Here is an 18,759-nt window from a genome sequence, read left to right on the forward strand (position 1 = left end):
TTACAAAACATTTTGCACATTTCCGAATCTCGTTTAAAACTTTGTGTTCAGGGATTTCAACCCACTGAAATACATTAACTTACTATTGACTGAACAGACACGCGTTCGTATGAAATTCGACCCCACCTCACGGCTAACTGAAAACCACAGACTGTCACTGGAAATATTTTCAAATTAAAAACGGATTCCACTGCAAATTGCAGTGAAAGACTAAATTTCCGCAAAGAAGTTCGTCCTGTTAGCACACAGCAGAACAAGCGCAACACTCATTTCCCTGCGTACCATTTACGTAAACAAAATGTGATCGGTACAATCTACGCACGCTTATCGTGTGCGCTCTGATTTCAACTGACTTCTTACAACGTATTGACACTTGCAACACCAAATTTTGACATCCAAGCAACCCAAAACTGTGCTTGTTGCCGTCAGAAAATGTGTTCATGACTACCTGAAGCGTGCAAGAGGTGAACACCCAATTTCGTCCTAAATGATTGCCAATTATAGCACTTTCAGCACACCTCAAAACAACACATTTTCAAACACCATTCCTCACTACGCAAACCTACCCGAACTAAACAAAGTTCTCTTCAAAGCTTACAATACAACTGTCATATATGCAAGGTCTCGCCCCAAAAAACAAATAGACAACCCGGCAATACGGAGGTAAAACAACTAGACAAGCAATTGCAAAAAGGTTGAGACACTGAATGGAAAATCCACCTCTTCTTCCTAAAACACCTCTTCTAGTTCATAAGAAAAGGATGAATGCCCCTCCCTCCCCCATCCCCTTTTTCAATGTTGATACCCTTTAGTCTGAGTGTCAAGTGGAAATGGAAACAACTTTGCTTGGGGGAAGGGGGGTTGGAGATGCGCTGACTTGAATGACACGCATTGTACGGTTATCAACAATGAGTGTCTCAACTCTTTTTGCAACTGCTTGTCTCAATAGTTGTCGCGTGTAATTCATCATTGCGACTAAACGGAACAGTCAATAGGTTCAGCAAAGGAATCAATGGAAAGCAGAAAAAAGGAGCTTGAACTGGAATAGGCATTACGGCGTTCTAGTTGGGTTCTAATTGATGAAAATGAACTTGAAAATTAGTGCAAATTACCCATTTCTATTTATAACGTTACATACACTGTTTTGTCGAGTAAGCGAGGACAAAGTTTCTGTTTTGCAATGATTTTGCTGATTTCATATGTCAAAAGTTTCCCAAAATGTTTAGGTGAGGTGCAAAGAGTCATTCCAAATTCCAAGATAATTGTCCAGTACTGAACTATTTCAAAGCACGTAGGGTGTTGAATAGTGCAGGTGCAAATTATTTGCAATACCGGTTCGCAGTTGCCATATTATAAATCCGATTGAGAACGTGTTCAATTTAGCAGAACACGAGTTTCAGCGCCAAGCGATACAGAGTACCTACGAGACTTTGTTTGCTGAAATAGTGTAATGTACACTTTACGCCATGAGCGGTGACACTGTTATTGATAATATAATCTCTTCAATGAACAAGCGCTCAAAGGCTTAAAATTCACGATAATGGTCAGCAAACGAAATGCTGAAAAGCTGTTATTCCTTGTAACAGTTATAAATCTCTACAATAAAAGTAAAGGACGGTTCAAAACAAAGAAATAAACAGGTTACGGAATGATAAGCTTGTCAGTCTTTTATTACCTTAATAATACGTCACCATGTCAACGCGAACGTCGTAACAAGCACAAACACATTTTCATCCAAAAAAAAGGCAACCTTTTCCCTTTTCGACAAGCAACACATGCAAGTGGCGAGAAAAACAACCTGAGATAGACTTTTCATGATTACAAAAGCAACAGGCAGTTAAAAGAAGTTTTCGCAACGGTCTACATAATTCCAACAGTCTACACTCGAAAAACATTAAGAAGTAGATAAGATTTCATTAATTCTACAGTAGACCGTAGACCGTTGACCGATGACACAACCATTGCATTACCTGTAATAATAATAATTTATTCATTTATAGTGCGCTTTTTAACATGCTAGGTGATCAAAAGCGCATTACAACAATAAATAACCTAAAAACTATTTACAAATATCTACAAATTTTTAGAAATATACAAACATATTTAATATCTAAGAAACATTAAAAGCTAATTTAAAAAGATAACTTTTAAGATTAGATTTAAAAGTAGAAATACATTTGATGCTGCGTAGGCTAACAGGAAGAGCGTTCCATAACGTGGGCGCAGCCACACTGAAGGAAGTGCCTGACGCCATGGCCAGTAACAGAAAACCGTTAACTTATTCTAAAACAAAACTTACAAAACATTTTGCACATTTCCGAATCTCGTTTAAAACTTTGTGTTCAGGGATTTCAACCCACTGAAATACATTAACTTACTATTGACTGAACAGACACGCGTTCGTATGAAATTCGACCCCACCTCACGGCTAACTGAAAACCACAGACTGTCACTGGAAATATTTTCAAATTAAAAACGGATTCCACTGCAAATTGCAGTGAAAGACTAAATTTCCGCAAAGAAGTTCGTCCTGTTAGCACACAGCAGAACAAGCGCAACACTCATTTCCCTGCGTACCATTTACGTAAACAAAATGTGATCGGTACAATCTACGCACGCTTATCGTGTGCGCTCTGATTTCAACTGACTTCTTACAACGTATTGACACTTGCAACACCAAATTTTGACATCCAAGCAACCCAAAACTGTGCTTGTTGCCGTCAGAAAATGTGTTCATGACTACCTGAAGCGTGCAAGAGGTGAACACCCAATTTCGTCCTAAATGATTGCCAATTATAGCACTTTCAGCACACCTCAAAACAACACATTTTCAAACACCATTCCTCACTACGCAAACCTACCCGAACTAAACAAAGTTCTCTTCAAAGCTTACAATACAACTGTCATATATGCAAGGTCTCGCCCCAAAAAACAAATAGACAACCCGGCAATACGGAGGTAAAACAACTAGACAAGCAATTGCAAAAAGGTTGAGACACTGAATGGAAAATCCACCTCTTCTTCCTAAAACACCTCTTCTAGTTCATAAGAAAAGGATGAATGCCCCTCCCTCCCCCATCCCCTTTTTCAATGTTGATACCCTTTAGTCTGAGTGTCAAGTGGAAATGGAAACAACTTTGCTTGGGGGAAGGGGGGTTGGAGATGCGCTGACTTGAATGACACGCATTGTACGGTTATCAACAATGAGTGTCTCAACTCTTTTTGCAACTGCTTGTCTCAATAGTTGTCGCGTGTAATTCATCATTGCGACTAAACGGAACAGTCAATAGGTTCAGCAAAGGAATCAATGGAAAGCAGAAAAAAGGAGCTTGAACTGGAATAGGCATTACGGCGTTCTAGTTGGGTTCTAATTGATGAAAATGAACTTGAAAATTAGTGCAAATTACCCATTTCTATTTATAACGTTACATACACTGTTTTGTCGAGTAAGCGAGGACAAAGTTTCTGTTTTGCAATGATTTTGCTGATTTCATATGTCAAAAGTTTCCCAAAATGTTTAGGTGAGGTGCAAAGAGTCATTCCAAATTCCAAGATAATTGTCCAGTACTGAACTATTTCAAAGCACGTAGGGTGTTGAATAGTGCAGGTGCAAATTATTTGCAATACCGGTTCGCAGTTGCCATATTATAAATCCGATTGAGAACGTGTTCAATTTAGCAGAACACGAGTTTCAGCGCCAAGCGATACAGAGTACCTACGAGACTTTGTTTGCTGAAATAGTGTAATGTACACTTTACGCCATGAGCGGTGACACTGTTATTGATAATATAATCTCTTCAATGAACAAGCGCTCAAAGGCTTAAAATTCACGATAATGGTCAGCAAACGAAATGCTGAAAAGCTGTTATTCCTTGTAACAGTTATAAATCTCTACAATAAAAGTAAAGGACGGTTCAAAACAAAGAAATAAACAGGTTACGGAATGATAAGCTTGTCAGTCTTTTATTACCTTAATAATACGTCACCATGTCAACGCGAACGTCGTAACAAGCACAAACACATTTTCATCCAAAAAAAAGGCAACCTTTTCCCTTTTCGACAAGCAACACATGCAAGTGGCGAGAAAAACAACCTGAGATAGACTTTTCATGATTACAAAAGCAACAGGCAGTTAAAAGAAGTTTTCGCAACGGTCTACATAATTCCAACAGTCTACACTCGAAAAACATTAAGAAGTAGATAAGATTTCATTAATTCTACAGTAGACCGTAGACCGTTGACCGATGACACAACCATTGCATTACCTGTAATAATAATAATTTATTCATTTATAGTGCGCTTTTTAACATGCTAGGTGATCAAAAGCGCATTACAACAATAAATAACCTAAAAACTATTTACAAATATCTACAAATTTTTAGAAATATACAAACATATTTAATATCTAAGAAACATTAAAAGCTAATTTAAAAAGATAACTTTTAAGATTAGATTTAAAAGTAGAAATACATTTGATGCTGCGTAGGCTAACAGGAAGAGCGTTCCATAACGTGGGCGCAGCCACACTGAAGGAAGTGCCTGACGCCATGGCCAGTAACAGAAAACCGTTAACTTATTCTAAAACAAAACTTACAAAACATTTTGCACATTTCCGAATCTCGTTTAAAACTTTGTGTTCAGGGATTTCAACCCACTGAAATACATTAACTTACTATTGACTGAACAGACACGCGTTCGTATGAAATTCGACCCCACCTCACGGCTAACTGAAAACCACAGACTGTCACTGGAAATATTTTCAAATTAAAAACGGATTCCACTGCAAATTGCAGTGAAAGACTAAATTTCCGCAAAGAAGTTCGTCCTGTTAGCACACAGCAGAACAAGCGCAACACTCATTTCCCTGCGTACCATTTACGTAAACAAAATGTGATCGGTACAATCTACGCACGCTTATCGTGTGCGCTCTGATTTCAACTGACTTCTTACAACGTATTGACACTTGCAACACCAAATTTTGACATCCAAGCAACCCAAAACTGTGCTTGTTGCCGTCAGAAAATGTGTTCATGACTACCTGAAGCGTGCAAGAGGTGAACACCCAATTTCGTCCTAAATGATTGCCAATTATAGCACTTTCAGCACACCTCAAAACAACACATTTTCAAACACCATTCCTCACTACGCAAACCTACCCGAACTAAACAAAGTTCTCTTCAAAGCTTACAATACAACTGTCATATATGCAAGGTCTCGCCCCAAAAAACAAATAGACAACCCGGCAATACGGAGGTAAAACAACTAGACAAGCAATTGCAAAAAGGTTGAGACACTGAATGGAAAATCCACCTCTTCTTCCTAAAACACCTCTTCTAGTTCATAAGAAAAGGATGAATGCCCCTCCCTCCCCCATCCCCTTTTTCAATGTTGATACCCTTTAGTCTGAGTGTCAAGTGGAAATGGAAACAACTTTGCTTGGGGGAAGGGGGGTTGGAGATGCGCTGACTTGAATGACACGCATTGTACGGTTATCAACAATGAGTGTCTCAACTCTTTTTGCAACTGCTTGTCTCAATAGTTGTCGCGTGTAATTCATCATTGCGACTAAACGGAACAGTCAATAGGTTCAGCAAAGGAATCAATGGAAAGCAGAAAAAAGGAGCTTGAACTGGAATAGGCATTACGGCGTTCTAGTTGGGTTCTAATTGATGAAAATGAACTTGAAAATTAGTGCAAATTACCCATTTCTATTTATAACGTTACATACACTGTTTTGTCGAGTAAGCGAGGACAAAGTTTCTGTTTTGCAATGATTTTGCTGATTTCATATGTCAAAAGTTTCCCAAAATGTTTAGGTGAGGTGCAAAGAGTCATTCCAAATTCCAAGATAATTGTCCAGTACTGAACTATTTCAAAGCACGTAGGGTGTTGAATAGTGCAGGTGCAAATTATTTGCAATACCGGTTCGCAGTTGCCATATTATAAATCCGATTGAGAACGTGTTCAATTTAGCAGAACACGAGTTTCAGCGCCAAGCGATACAGAGTACCTACGAGACTTTGTTTGCTGAAATAGTGTAATGTACACTTTACGCCATGAGCGGTGACACTGTTATTGATAATATAATCTCTTCAATGAACAAGCGCTCAAAGGCTTAAAATTCACGATAATGGTCAGCAAACGAAATGCTGAAAAGCTGTTATTCCTTGTAACAGTTATAAATCTCTACAATAAAAGTAAAGGACGGTTCAAAACAAAGAAATAAACAGGTTACGGAATGATAAGCTTGTCAGTCTTTTATTACCTTAATAATACGTCACCATGTCAACGCGAACGTCGTAACAAGCACAAACACATTTTCATCCAAAAAAAAGGCAACCTTTTCCCTTTTCGACAAGCAACACATGCAAGTGGCGAGAAAAACAACCTGAGATAGACTTTTCATGATTACAAAAGCAACAGGCAGTTAAAAGAAGTTTTCGCAACGGTCTACATAATTCCAACAGTCTACACTCGAAAAACATTAAGAAGTAGATAAGATTTCATTAATTCTACAGTAGACCGTAGACCGTTGACCGATGACACAACCATTGCATTACCTGTAATAATAATAATTTATTCATTTATAGTGCGCTTTTTAACATGCTAGGTGATCAAAAGCGCATTACAACAATAAATAACCTAAAAACTATTTACAAATATCTACAAATTTTTAGAAATATACAAACATATTTAATATCTAAGAAACATTAAAAGCTAATTTAAAAAGATAACTTTTAAGATTAGATTTAAAAGTAGAAATACATTTGATGCTGCGTAGGCTAACAGGAAGAGCGTTCCATAACGTGGGCGCAGCCACACTGAAGGAAGTGCCTGACGCCATGGCCAGTAACAGAAAACCGTTAACTTATTCTAAAACAAAACTTACAAAACATTTTGCACATTTCCGAATCTCGTTTAAAACTTTGTGTTCAGGGATTTCAACCCACTGAAATACATTAACTTACTATTGACTGAACAGACACGCGTTCGTATGAAATTCGACCCCACCTCACGGCTAACTGAAAACCACAGACTGTCACTGGAAATATTTTCAAATTAAAAACGGATTCCACTGCAAATTGCAGTGAAAGACTAAATTTCCGCAAAGAAGTTCGTCCTGTTAGCACACAGCAGAACAAGCGCAACACTCATTTCCCTGCGTACCATTTACGTAAACAAAATGTGATCGGTACAATCTACGCACGCTTATCGTGTGCGCTCTGATTTCAACTGACTTCTTACAACGTATTGACACTTGCAACACCAAATTTTGACATCCAAGCAACCCAAAACTGTGCTTGTTGCCGTCAGAAAATGTGTTCATGACTACCTGAAGCGTGCAAGAGGTGAACACCCAATTTCGTCCTAAATGATTGCCAATTATAGCACTTTCAGCACACCTCAAAACAACACATTTTCAAACACCATTCCTCACTACGCAAACCTACCCGAACTAAACAAAGTTCTCTTCAAAGCTTACAATACAACTGTCATATATGCAAGGTCTCGCCCCAAAAAACAAATAGACAACCCGGCAATACGGAGGTAAAACAACTAGACAAGCAATTGCAAAAAGGTTGAGACACTGAATGGAAAATCCACCTCTTCTTCCTAAAACACCTCTTCTAGTTCATAAGAAAAGGATGAATGCCCCTCCCTCCCCCATCCCCTTTTTCAATGTTGATACCCTTTAGTCTGAGTGTCAAGTGGAAATGGAAACAACTTTGCTTGGGGGAAGGGGGTTGGAGATGCGCTGACTTGAATGACACGCATTGTACGGTTATCAACAATGAGTGTCTCAACTCTTTTTGCAACTGCTTGTCTCAATAGTTGTCGCGTGTAATTCATCATTGCGACTAAACGGAACAGTCAATAGGTTCAGCAAAGGAATCAATGGAAAGCAGAAAAAAGGAGCTTGAACTGGAATAGGCATTACGGCGTTCTAGTTGGGTTCTAATTGATGAAAATGAACTTGAAAATTAGTGCAAATTACCCATTTCTATTTATAACGTTACATACACTGTTTTGTCGAGTAAGCGAGGACAAAGTTTCTGTTTTGCAATGATTTTGCTGATTTCATATGTCAAAAGTTTCCCAAAATGTTTAGGTGAGGTGCAAAGAGTCATTCCAAATTCCAAGATAATTGTCCAGTACTGAACTATTTCAAAGCACGTAGGGTGTTGAATAGTGCAGGTGCAAATTATTTGCAATACCGGTTCGCAGTTGCCATATTATAAATCCGATTGAGAACGTGTTCAATTTAGCAGAACACGAGTTTCAGCGCCAAGCGATACAGAGTACCTACGAGACTTTGTTTGCTGAAATAGTGTAATGTACACTTTACGCCATGAGCGGTGACACTGTTATTGATAATATAATCTCTTCAATGAACAAGCGCTCAAAGGCTTAAAATTCACGATAATGGTCAGCAAACGAAATGCTGAAAAGCTGTTATTCCTTGTAACAGTTATAAATCTCTACAATAAAAGTAAAGGACGGTTCAAAACAAAGAAATAAACAGGTTACGGAATGATAAGCTTGTCAGTCTTTTATTACCTTAATAATACGTCACCATGTCAACGCGAACGTCGTAACAAGCACAAACACATTTTCATCCAAAAAAAAGGCAACCTTTTCCCTTTTCGACAAGCAACACATGCAAGTGGCGAGAAAAACAACCTGAGATAGACTTTTCATGATTACAAAAGCAACAGGCAGTTAAAAGAAGTTTTCGCAACGGTCTACATAATTCCAACAGTCTACACTCGAAAAACATTAAGAAGTAGATAAGATTTCATTAATTCTACAGTAGACCGTAGACCGTTGACCGATGACACAACCATTGCATTACCTGTAATAATAATAATTTATTCATTTATAGTGCGCTTTTTAACATGCTAGGTGATCAAAAGCGCATTACAACAATAAATAACCTAAAAACTATTTACAAATATCTACAAATTTTTAGAAATATACAAACATATTTAATATCTAAGAAACATTAAAAGCTAATTTAAAAAGATAACTTTTAAGATTAGATTTAAAAGTAGAAATACATTTGATGCTGCGTAGGCTAACAGGAAGAGCGTTCCATAACGTGGGCGCAGCCACACTGAAGGAAGTGCCTGACGCCATGGCCAGTAACAGAAAACCGTTAACTTATTCTAAAACAAAACTTACAAAACATTTTGCACATTTCCGAATCTCGTTTAAAACTTTGTGTTCAGGGATTTCAACCCACTGAAATACATTAACTTACTATTGACTGAACAGACACGCGTTCGTATGAAATTCGACCCCACCTCACGGCTAACTGAAAACCACAGACTGTCACTGGAAATATTTTCAAATTAAAAACGGATTCCACTGCAAATTGCAGTGAAAGACTAAATTTCCGCAAAGAAGTTCGTCCTGTTAGCACACAGCAGAACAAGCGCAACACTCATTTCCCTGCGTACCATTTACGTAAACAAAATGTGATCGGTACAATCTACGCACGCTTATCGTGTGCGCTCTGATTTCAACTGACTTCTTACAACGTATTGACACTTGCAACACCAAATTTTGACATCCAAGCAACCCAAAACTGTGCTTGTTGCCGTCAGAAAATGTGTTCATGACTACCTGAAGCGTGCAAGAGGTGAACACCCAATTTCGTCCTAAATGATTGCCAATTATAGCACTTTCAGCACACCTCAAAACAACACATTTTCAAACACCATTCCTCACTACGCAAACCTACCCGAACTAAACAAAGTTCTCTTCAAAGCTTACAATACAACTGTCATATATGCAAGGTCTCGCCCCAAAAAACAAATAGACAACCCGGCAATACGGAGGTAAAACAACTAGACAAGCAATTGCAAAAAGGTTGAGACACTGAATGGAAAATCCACCTCTTCTTCCTAAAACACCTCTTCTAGTTCATAAGAAAAGGATGAATGCCCCTCCCTCCCCCATCCCCTTTTTCAATGTTGATACCCTTTAGTCTGAGTGTCAAGTGGAAATGGAAACAACTTTGCTTGGGGGAAGGGGGGTTGGAGATGCGCTGACTTGAATGACACGCATTGTACGGTTATCAACAATGAGTGTCTCAACTCTTTTTGCAACTGCTTGTCTCAATAGTTGTCGCGTGTAATTCATCATTGCGACTAAACGGAACAGTCAATAGGTTCAGCAAAGGAATCAATGGAAAGCAGAAAAAAGGAGCTTGAACTGGAATAGGCATTACGGCGTTCTAGTTGGGTTCTAATTGATGAAAATGAACTTGAAAATTAGTGCAAATTACCCATTTCTATTTATAACGTTACATACACTGTTTTGTCGAGTAAGCGAGGACAAAGTTTCTGTTTTGCAATGATTTTGCTGATTTCATATGTCAAAAGTTTCCCAAAATGTTTAGGTGAGGTGCAAAGAGTCATTCCAAATTCCAAGATAATTGTCCAGTACTGAACTATTTCAAAGCACGTAGGGTGTTGAATAGTGCAGGTGCAAATTATTTGCAATACCGGTTCGCAGTTGCCATATTATAAATCCGATTGAGAACGTGTTCAATTTAGCAGAACACGAGTTTCAGCGCCAAGCGATACAGAGTACCTACGAGACTTTGTTTGCTGAAATAGTGTAATGTACACTTTACGCCATGAGCGGTGACACTGTTATTGATAATATAATCTCTTCAATGAACAAGCGCTCAAAGGCTTAAAATTCACGATAATGGTCAGCAAACGAAATGCTGAAAAGCTGTTATTCCTTGTAACAGTTATAAATCTCTACAATAAAAGTAAAGGACGGTTCAAAACAAAGAAATAAACAGGTTACGGAATGATAAGCTTGTCAGTCTTTTATTACCTTAATAATACGTCACCATGTCAACGCGAACGTCGTAACAAGCACAAACACATTTTCATCCAAAAAAAAGGCAACCTTTTCCCTTTTCGACAAGCAACACATGCAAGTGGCGAGAAAAACAACCTGAGATAGACTTTTCATGATTACAAAAGCAACAGGCAGTTAAAAGAAGTTTTCGCAACGGTCTACATAATTCCAACAGTCTACACTCGAAAAACATTAAGAAGTAGATAAGATTTCATTAATTCTACAGTAGACCGTAGACCGTTGACCGATGACACAACCATTGCATTACCTGTAATAATAATAATTTATTCATTTATAGTGCGCTTTTTAACATGCTAGGTGATCAAAAGCGCATTACAACAATAAATAACCTAAAAACTATTTACAAATATCTACAAATTTTTAGAAATATACAAACATATTTAATATCTAAGAAACATTAAAAGCTAATTTAAAAAGATAACTTTTAAGATTAGATTTAAAAGTAGAAATACATTTGATGCTGCGTAGGCTAACAGGAAGAGCGTTCCATAACGTGGGCGCAGCCACACTGAAGGAAGTGCCTGACGCCATGGCCAGTAACAGAAAACCGTTAACTTATTCTAAAACAAAACTTACAAAACATTTTGCACATTTCCGAATCTCGTTTAAAACTTTGTGTTCAGGGATTTCAACCCACTGAAATACATTAACTTACTATTGACTGAACAGACACGCGTTCGTATGAAATTCGACCCCACCTCACGGCTAACTGAAAACCACAGACTGTCACTGGAAATATTTTCAAATTAAAAACGGATTCCACTGCAAATTGCAGTGAAAGACTAAATTTCCGCAAAGAAGTTCGTCCTGTTAGCACACAGCAGAACAAGCGCAACACTCATTTCCCTGCGTACCATTTACGTAAACAAAATGTGATCGGTACAATCTACGCACGCTTATCGTGTGCGCTCTGATTTCAACTGACTTCTTACAACGTATTGACACTTGCAACACCAAATTTTGACATCCAAGCAACCCAAAACTGTGCTTGTTGCCGTCAGAAAATGTGTTCATGACTACCTGAAGCGTGCAAGAGGTGAACACCCAATTTCGTCCTAAATGATTGCCAATTATAGCACTTTCAGCACACCTCAAAACAACACATTTTCAAACACCATTCCTCACTACGCAAACCTACCCGAACTAAACAAAGTTCTCTTCAAAGCTTACAATACAACTGTCATATATGCAAGGTCTCGCCCCAAAAAACAAATAGACAACCCGGCAATACGGAGGTAAAACAACTAGACAAGCAATTGCAAAAAGGTTGAGACACTGAATGGAAAATCCACCTCTTCTTCCTAAAACACCTCTTCTAGTTCATAAGAAAAGGATGAATGCCCCTCCCTCCCCCATCCCCTTTTTCAATGTTGATATTTTTTAGTCTGAGTGCCAAGTGGAAATGGAAACAACTTTGCTTGGGGGGAAGGGGGGTTGGAGATGCGCTGACTTGAATGACACACATTGTACGGTTATCAGCAGTGAGTGTCTCAACTCTTTTTGCAACTGCTTGTAGCTTTGTACAGGCTTTGCGCAACTTTACTACATCCACTTAGTATTTGTGCTGTTGATTCTGTCTGTGAGTCGCACATTCTACATCTGGTGCTTGGGAATTGCGTTCTTGAGTGTCACCTCTTTGTAAGTTCTGGTTGGGAGAAGTGGTTGTCTGATATTCTTGTCGACTGTGTATGCTAAATTAATAGGGACCTTAAGCAACCACGACGACGACAGCGACATGAACGTCACAAATTTGCATATTTAACAATGAAAAACAGTACTTTTGCACGCTTTGCTCATGCGATTTTCATATTTCTTCATCTCGCTACCGTTCTCGTCCTTTTGACGACGTAAAACAACTGTTTTGCCGTTTGTGTGGATGACGAGAGCACATGATGACAAATTTCCATATTTCTCCTCTTGTCTCTGAAGCGTTGATTCCAATTTAATTCCAGGATACTTAGAACACATTTTGCAAGTGTAGTGACTTGGAATAATTGAAGAATGATTGCAGCAATGCGAAGTTAAAAGTTCAGATCACCATATCACTGTTGTCGACACCGTCTTTGCACTGCTGACACCCTTGGGATCGCAAATTTGTGTCCTTAATAGCAAGAGGCCGTATTAAAGTTAAGTGAAAATTCTCACCCCCACCCCCCAAACCTCAATGTTTTTCAATACAAATGGCTTTTTTCGTCCCGAATTGAAGTGAGGAAAACCATAGTAGAGGTCTCTAGCAGCAAAACAGTGTTATCCATAAGAACAATTGTGCCCTTTACCCACGAAATATGATCAGCAAAAAGGAAATGGCAAGGAAATACAAATCCTTTCAACCAAAAGACCAATTTTACATAAGCATCTGCAGCGCTTGAAGATAAAATTCCGCATGGTTATGAAAATCACAGTAACGAAACGGACAGGGTGACCTCATGAGGCGTGTTGAAGTTTCCACAAACGTAAAGAAATCAATATTTGTTACGACTTGTGGAAGTGAACGGTAACTGATCATGGACTGCAAGAAAAGAACTTCTGTGTTCTACCAGGTGAGTCAAGGTAAAGGCTTATTTGATCATAAGAAACAGTTTTATCTAACTGGCCCCAGTTGTTCAAACGATGGATAGCGCTATCGGCTGGATAAATCACTATCCAGTAGATAAGTCATAGCGGATTCAATTGAGCTATCCATTGGATAGTGATTTATCCGGTGGATAGCGTTATCCACCTTTTGAACAACTGGGACCTGGACTTCAAGTACTTCTAAACAGCCAATATACGAAACTAAAAAAAGCAGACAATAATAATATTAACAATAACAACAATGATGAGTAATAAAAAGATAAATAAATGTAAGAAAAAAATTGTTATAGATGAAAGATAAGACTGCCTTTTCTGTCAAACGTTTTTGTAAAAAAAATGCAGACCTAAAACTAACATAATCATAAAAATTGAAACTTCCTGGTGTCTATCGGAAGACTGGTTTCAGAAACTTTAATTTCAGCTCGAACTAGAGTGGATAATAAGTGGAAACTAGTGCCAAGATAATAACGAATATGGCATTCAACTCACGCCAATCTGTCCAAATTTGCTCGTCGAGGAAATCTTGCACAGCACCCTGACGGATTACTTTTTCCCTTTTTACATGGTACTTCAGACACGCCCGTGCCGATTCAGCCTCCTGCATGTGGAAAAACTATTCTGGTGGACCACTGTTCTATGTTTAGTTACATTGGGGACATACAGATGTAACTTTCTGTATGCCTCCCAGTCGTCGGTGTGTATTTCAGACCCAGGCAGGAGGAGAACCCTCCGAATAATCTGCGTCGACCTGGCGCGGTCTCTTCTTCTGACAACCTCGAAGTAACCACAGCACGGATGGTGTTGCAGAGAGAGTGTATCTAATTGTTGAGGGTCGAGAGTCGAGAGTAAAATGTCAAGAGTCGAGCGTAAAATATATAAAAATAAAGTGAAAAATAAAAATAAAAAATCAAAAAGTAAAAGTATGGTATATATGAGATAAATTACTGAAAACATCAAGACAAAATTTTCTTTTGCCAGCTTTGCTCCTTTTTCAGTAAAGGGTTGCGTGACACGGCCAAATGACTTCCCGCTCCTTATATTCTTGGGATTTTGGGAGGTCTCTCTTCTGTCAGCGCTGTCTCTACTGTCACGCAAACGTAAACTCTTATCAGAGGAAACATGCATGCGATATTCACGATATTATCTCCATCATAACATTATTATAAACCATCAACTATCTTTATTTTCATTGTTTTCATGCTTTGTTCTAATACTCGCCAAGTAAACAAAATTAAAGTAAACACAGTGGATTGAAATAGGGTTACGTGACGTACTAAGGAATAGGGGATGGCATGTCTGTTATCTTACCTTAGCCTTCAATGCCTTTCTGTTTGTTCATTGACTGCTCAAGATAACATTGAATACATTCAAACAGTTCTCTCTAGTTTATTTGGTATTTATTGGAAGCTGTGCAATGCTACACCACCAGCTCTAAGGCAGGGTGCAACTGTTAATGGAATTTATTTATACGACCAAAACGTTGTGCTACAAGTATATAACAAGTATATAAAACAGACATTGTCACCGCTGTCACGCAAATTTAAGTTTCAGATTATTGCACACAACCACCGATTTTGCTCAAATTACGTCTTTTTTTTGCTCGCCAAACAAATAAAGTAACCGTTAAGCCAGTGGGCTGATTTTGGGTTGGGTGGTGCGATCTTCTATAGACTTTTTCTTATTTTCGTGGCTCAAATCGTGTAGATGTGATAAGTGATAACAAAGTTTATCAAGATAGGCGTAACATTAGGAGGTTGCCTATTTACCGAGTTAGGATTTCGAGTTGGATTTCTAGCTGGATTTTCGAGTTAGGATTTTTTGGCCTGATTTTTTTGGCGGTTTTTTTTTTGGTGGGGTTTCCAATAAATTTTCAGTAGTTTTACACGACGTACTTTGTCAGTGGTGTTGCATATTGTCTCGAGGTCTTTTCAAGATAGTATTTCATTCCTAATTGTATTTTTGACTGCAAATAATAGCTGACACTTCAATGAATGCTTTTAGTTATGAATTATTCATTAATTTTCGACTGTCTGTTCATTTGTGTGTCTAATCGGTCAGGGTTTTAACCATTAAAATTTTTCATGAAATAATGTTTCATTTCAAGAGAATTATACACCAGACAAAACCTATACGTGATCCCAGAAATGTTACCTGGCGAATTTTCTTTACAGAAGTATGTGATATATCCAGGACCGGGTGGAAATGACAAATATGGAAAGGCAGAAGAAATATTTTGAGCCATTTTTTGCGAGTCAATGTAACAAGGTGTAAATTATCTCTGTCCCAGCGTATCTGATTTTCTAATACCATCAGAATTGGCAATTCTGATCCCAGATCCAGAGTAACAATAAACAGTAACCTAGTAGTAATCAAAGATTAGGAGTGTTTTCTCCGCCTGTGACAATAGTTGTCTGTTGCTGAAATGATTATTGTGAACGGTTGAAGTTTTACAGACATATAACATACTGACAAAGTCCACTATTGTTCTGTGGATTTTGCTTTCCTTGCTTTAATGCAATTTGATATGAACTTTGATGGCACGTTGCGTGACCGCTCCAGTTTCGGTAAACTAGCAAATTCATGTTATTAAAAGGTCTCATTTTCACTTTTACTGGTAATGTTTAAGCATAAAGGCTGATTTTTAAAAAGAATATCAGCCAACAACTGTAACGATTGCTCTCACGTTTCCGTTTATCCCTGGTTTATTTTGACAAACTCCCGGACAAACACCGTACAACTGGCAATAATAATTACTTCTGCTGATGAATAAAAATAAGTCAGCACATGTGGAGAAATAATGGACACGCACGCGCAAAAGAGACCTAATTAGTATTGCATAATCCAGAAAACACGGCGATTTTCATCATAGGAATTGTATGGAACAAAACACGAAAGTCGTTCTCACCTCTTAAGGAAACAGAAATTGTTCAAAGTTTCATCTCGCCGGCATTCAATATCGCTATACCCAACACTTCCCATAAAAATTAAGGCAAGGTAACTTTTAATGGGTACGGTTTTGTGCTTGACAGCAAATTATTTGGATTCCGTAAGAAGGCCCTCATGGCGTCTCTAATTTCTCGCAGGAACGTTGTAATGTAGTCTGATTTCTAGCGATAGACGACGACATATCCAGAAAGTTGCATCTGCTTTCTCCTTACAAAACAATGTTCTTTAAGGAACAACTAGCACAAATCCATCAAAATAAATATCTGGCACGGTTTTGCCACTTGTTTTTGCTTAAAGTTTGGGTAAAAATATTCCCTCCAAGCTGTGACACCAAACGAAAGTCCGACAAAGAAAGGCATTAGTCTACTGCTTTTCACTGCCATGTTGGCTTTCAAAGTAACTTTGTAACCGCTTCTTTTTGGTTTCTAGGCATCAAAAAAGGCTGTCAATAACAAAAACCGAGTAAAACTGGGGAAAATAAACACAAAAATACAAAAAAATTGGCTGGAGGAAAGCGCGTAGAGCGTAACTGATGTAAATAGTTCTTCTAAATGCTGTAAAGATTCCCGGTCAAAGATGTCAGATATTTCTCCCACTCTTGAAAATACTGATCTCCTGATTAATGGCGGAATACCGTTAAACAAGTTAAATTATGTAGCAGAAAAGGCAGTCTCTGCGGATCAAGTTTTGTACAATTTGGCGATCCGAAACAGGCTCCTTATTCGCTGGTCACGCGTTCATGATCAAACCAACAAAGTGGAATACCAGGCGATACCAAACGCAGCCATAAAATTAAATACCTGCTCGGAAAGAACGAAAGAATGACTGAAATGGCATTGATGGCGAACCCAACAACAGCAGAAAAAGTTAAAAAAAAGGGGTCCAAGTTGCACCATGACAACTTCCTGAATGATTGGACAAGAATCCCCGTCCTTGCAAGTGATGTCATCACAGCATCCGCAATGGAAGAGAAAATTTCACGCTTTGAGGAAAAGCTGCAAGACATGGAAAGACAATTTGACCTCCTGAATGTTGAGATAGAAGAATGGACAGCAAAATATGCACATTTGGAGGTAGAAAAAGAGAGGCTTTTTCAAGAGGTTGAAAAAGAACTTTCTTTGCCTGCAGAAAAAGAAAAATCACTTGCAAAAGAGGTCGAATCACAAAAGAGGGAAAATGAAGAACTGAAAAAATACCTCAGAAAATTAGAGAAAGAACATTTCCAATCACACAAAGCCCATGTGAAAGATTTCACCGAACTTTCAAGAAAGCAGCAGAAAAGAAGAATTGACACATTGACTGCAAGAGCACAGAAAGCCTTGTAGTTTATCGATTTATTTGGATTAGAGTTTGATAGCTTGCAGTTACGCGATCAAAATGGCATGAAATTTTTATTGGACGGTTCCCCAGAGGAAAAGAAAGGGACACGTTTTGCTCAGGCGGTTGCATCACCTCCCAAACTGTCCCCTACACGACCCACCACACCACCCCCTCAGTCACCACCTGACACAAGTGCAGCTTCATCCCTTTTCGAACTGGAAATAGATCCACCGAGAACGCCCTATGCTCCAAGAGAAACAGTAGCCTCATCCCCCGAGTAAAATGAGCAACAGAGCAGTAGTGTCACAGTGTAATAGTGTCACAGAAGCTGACAAGAGTAAAATTAAAACTGTTCTTTTCTTAACGGACAAGTTTGCAGTTGGGGATGCCTTTATCCATGAGCTCAGCATGGTCATTGATGGAATGCCAAGGTCCTACCTTATTAAACAATGCAGAGACAAGCTCAACAGTACATGTTCTGTAAAACCCATTCCAGGAGGCCAGGCTGGTGCCCAAGTATCTTTCAAAGAATCTCAAAAAAACAAGCTAAGCCAACTGGTAACCAAGTCTCCTTATTTTGACAGCTTTTAAATTAAGTATAAGTCACAAGAATCCTATTCTCAAAAATCTCAATTTTTTAGGTTCAATGGAAAATTATTTCCTGACAAAACCGTAAAGATAAAAATCAGTGGGGATGGAGCACGCATGACAAGACTTGCAAATTTTGTCATTCTGAGCTAATGCATTCTTACTGAGACTGAGGATACCCTATCTGCAAAAGGTAACATTGCTCTGACGTCTAATTAATACCAGAAAAAACAAGCAAACGTTTTGCAATCAGACAGCGCCCTTGAGACTACACACTATACATGGCTTGTTTTCCTTAAATCAGGGACAAATACCATTGCAGTGAGGAGTGGCTCAGAATGCTTTGACTCGCTGAAGACAGGATTTAAAGAATGCTGAGGTGAAATTAATCAAGTAATTGATGATGGTCAACTTTAAATTAGTCCTGGC

The 18,759-nt window shown here is 38.5% G+C and overlaps 1 protein-coding gene and 1 pseudogene across 2 annotated transcripts in view; both read left to right on the forward strand.

Moving 5' to 3' along the window:
* Positions 1-18,759, forward strand: part of LOC138019150 (uncharacterized) — a 135,974-nt gene that overhangs the window by 74,509 nt on the left and 42,706 nt on the right. The gene's annotated exons all lie outside the window — the stretch shown is intronic.
* Positions 18,448-18,759, forward strand: part of LOC138039150 (uncharacterized) — a 1,714-nt pseudogene continuing 1,402 nt past the window's right edge.

This window comes from Montipora capricornis, chromosome 2 (genome assembly GCF_036669925.1).
Source record: "Montipora capricornis isolate CH-2021 chromosome 2, ASM3666992v2, whole genome shotgun sequence".
Taxonomy (NCBI): domain Eukaryota; kingdom Metazoa; phylum Cnidaria; class Anthozoa; order Scleractinia; family Acroporidae; genus Montipora; species Montipora capricornis.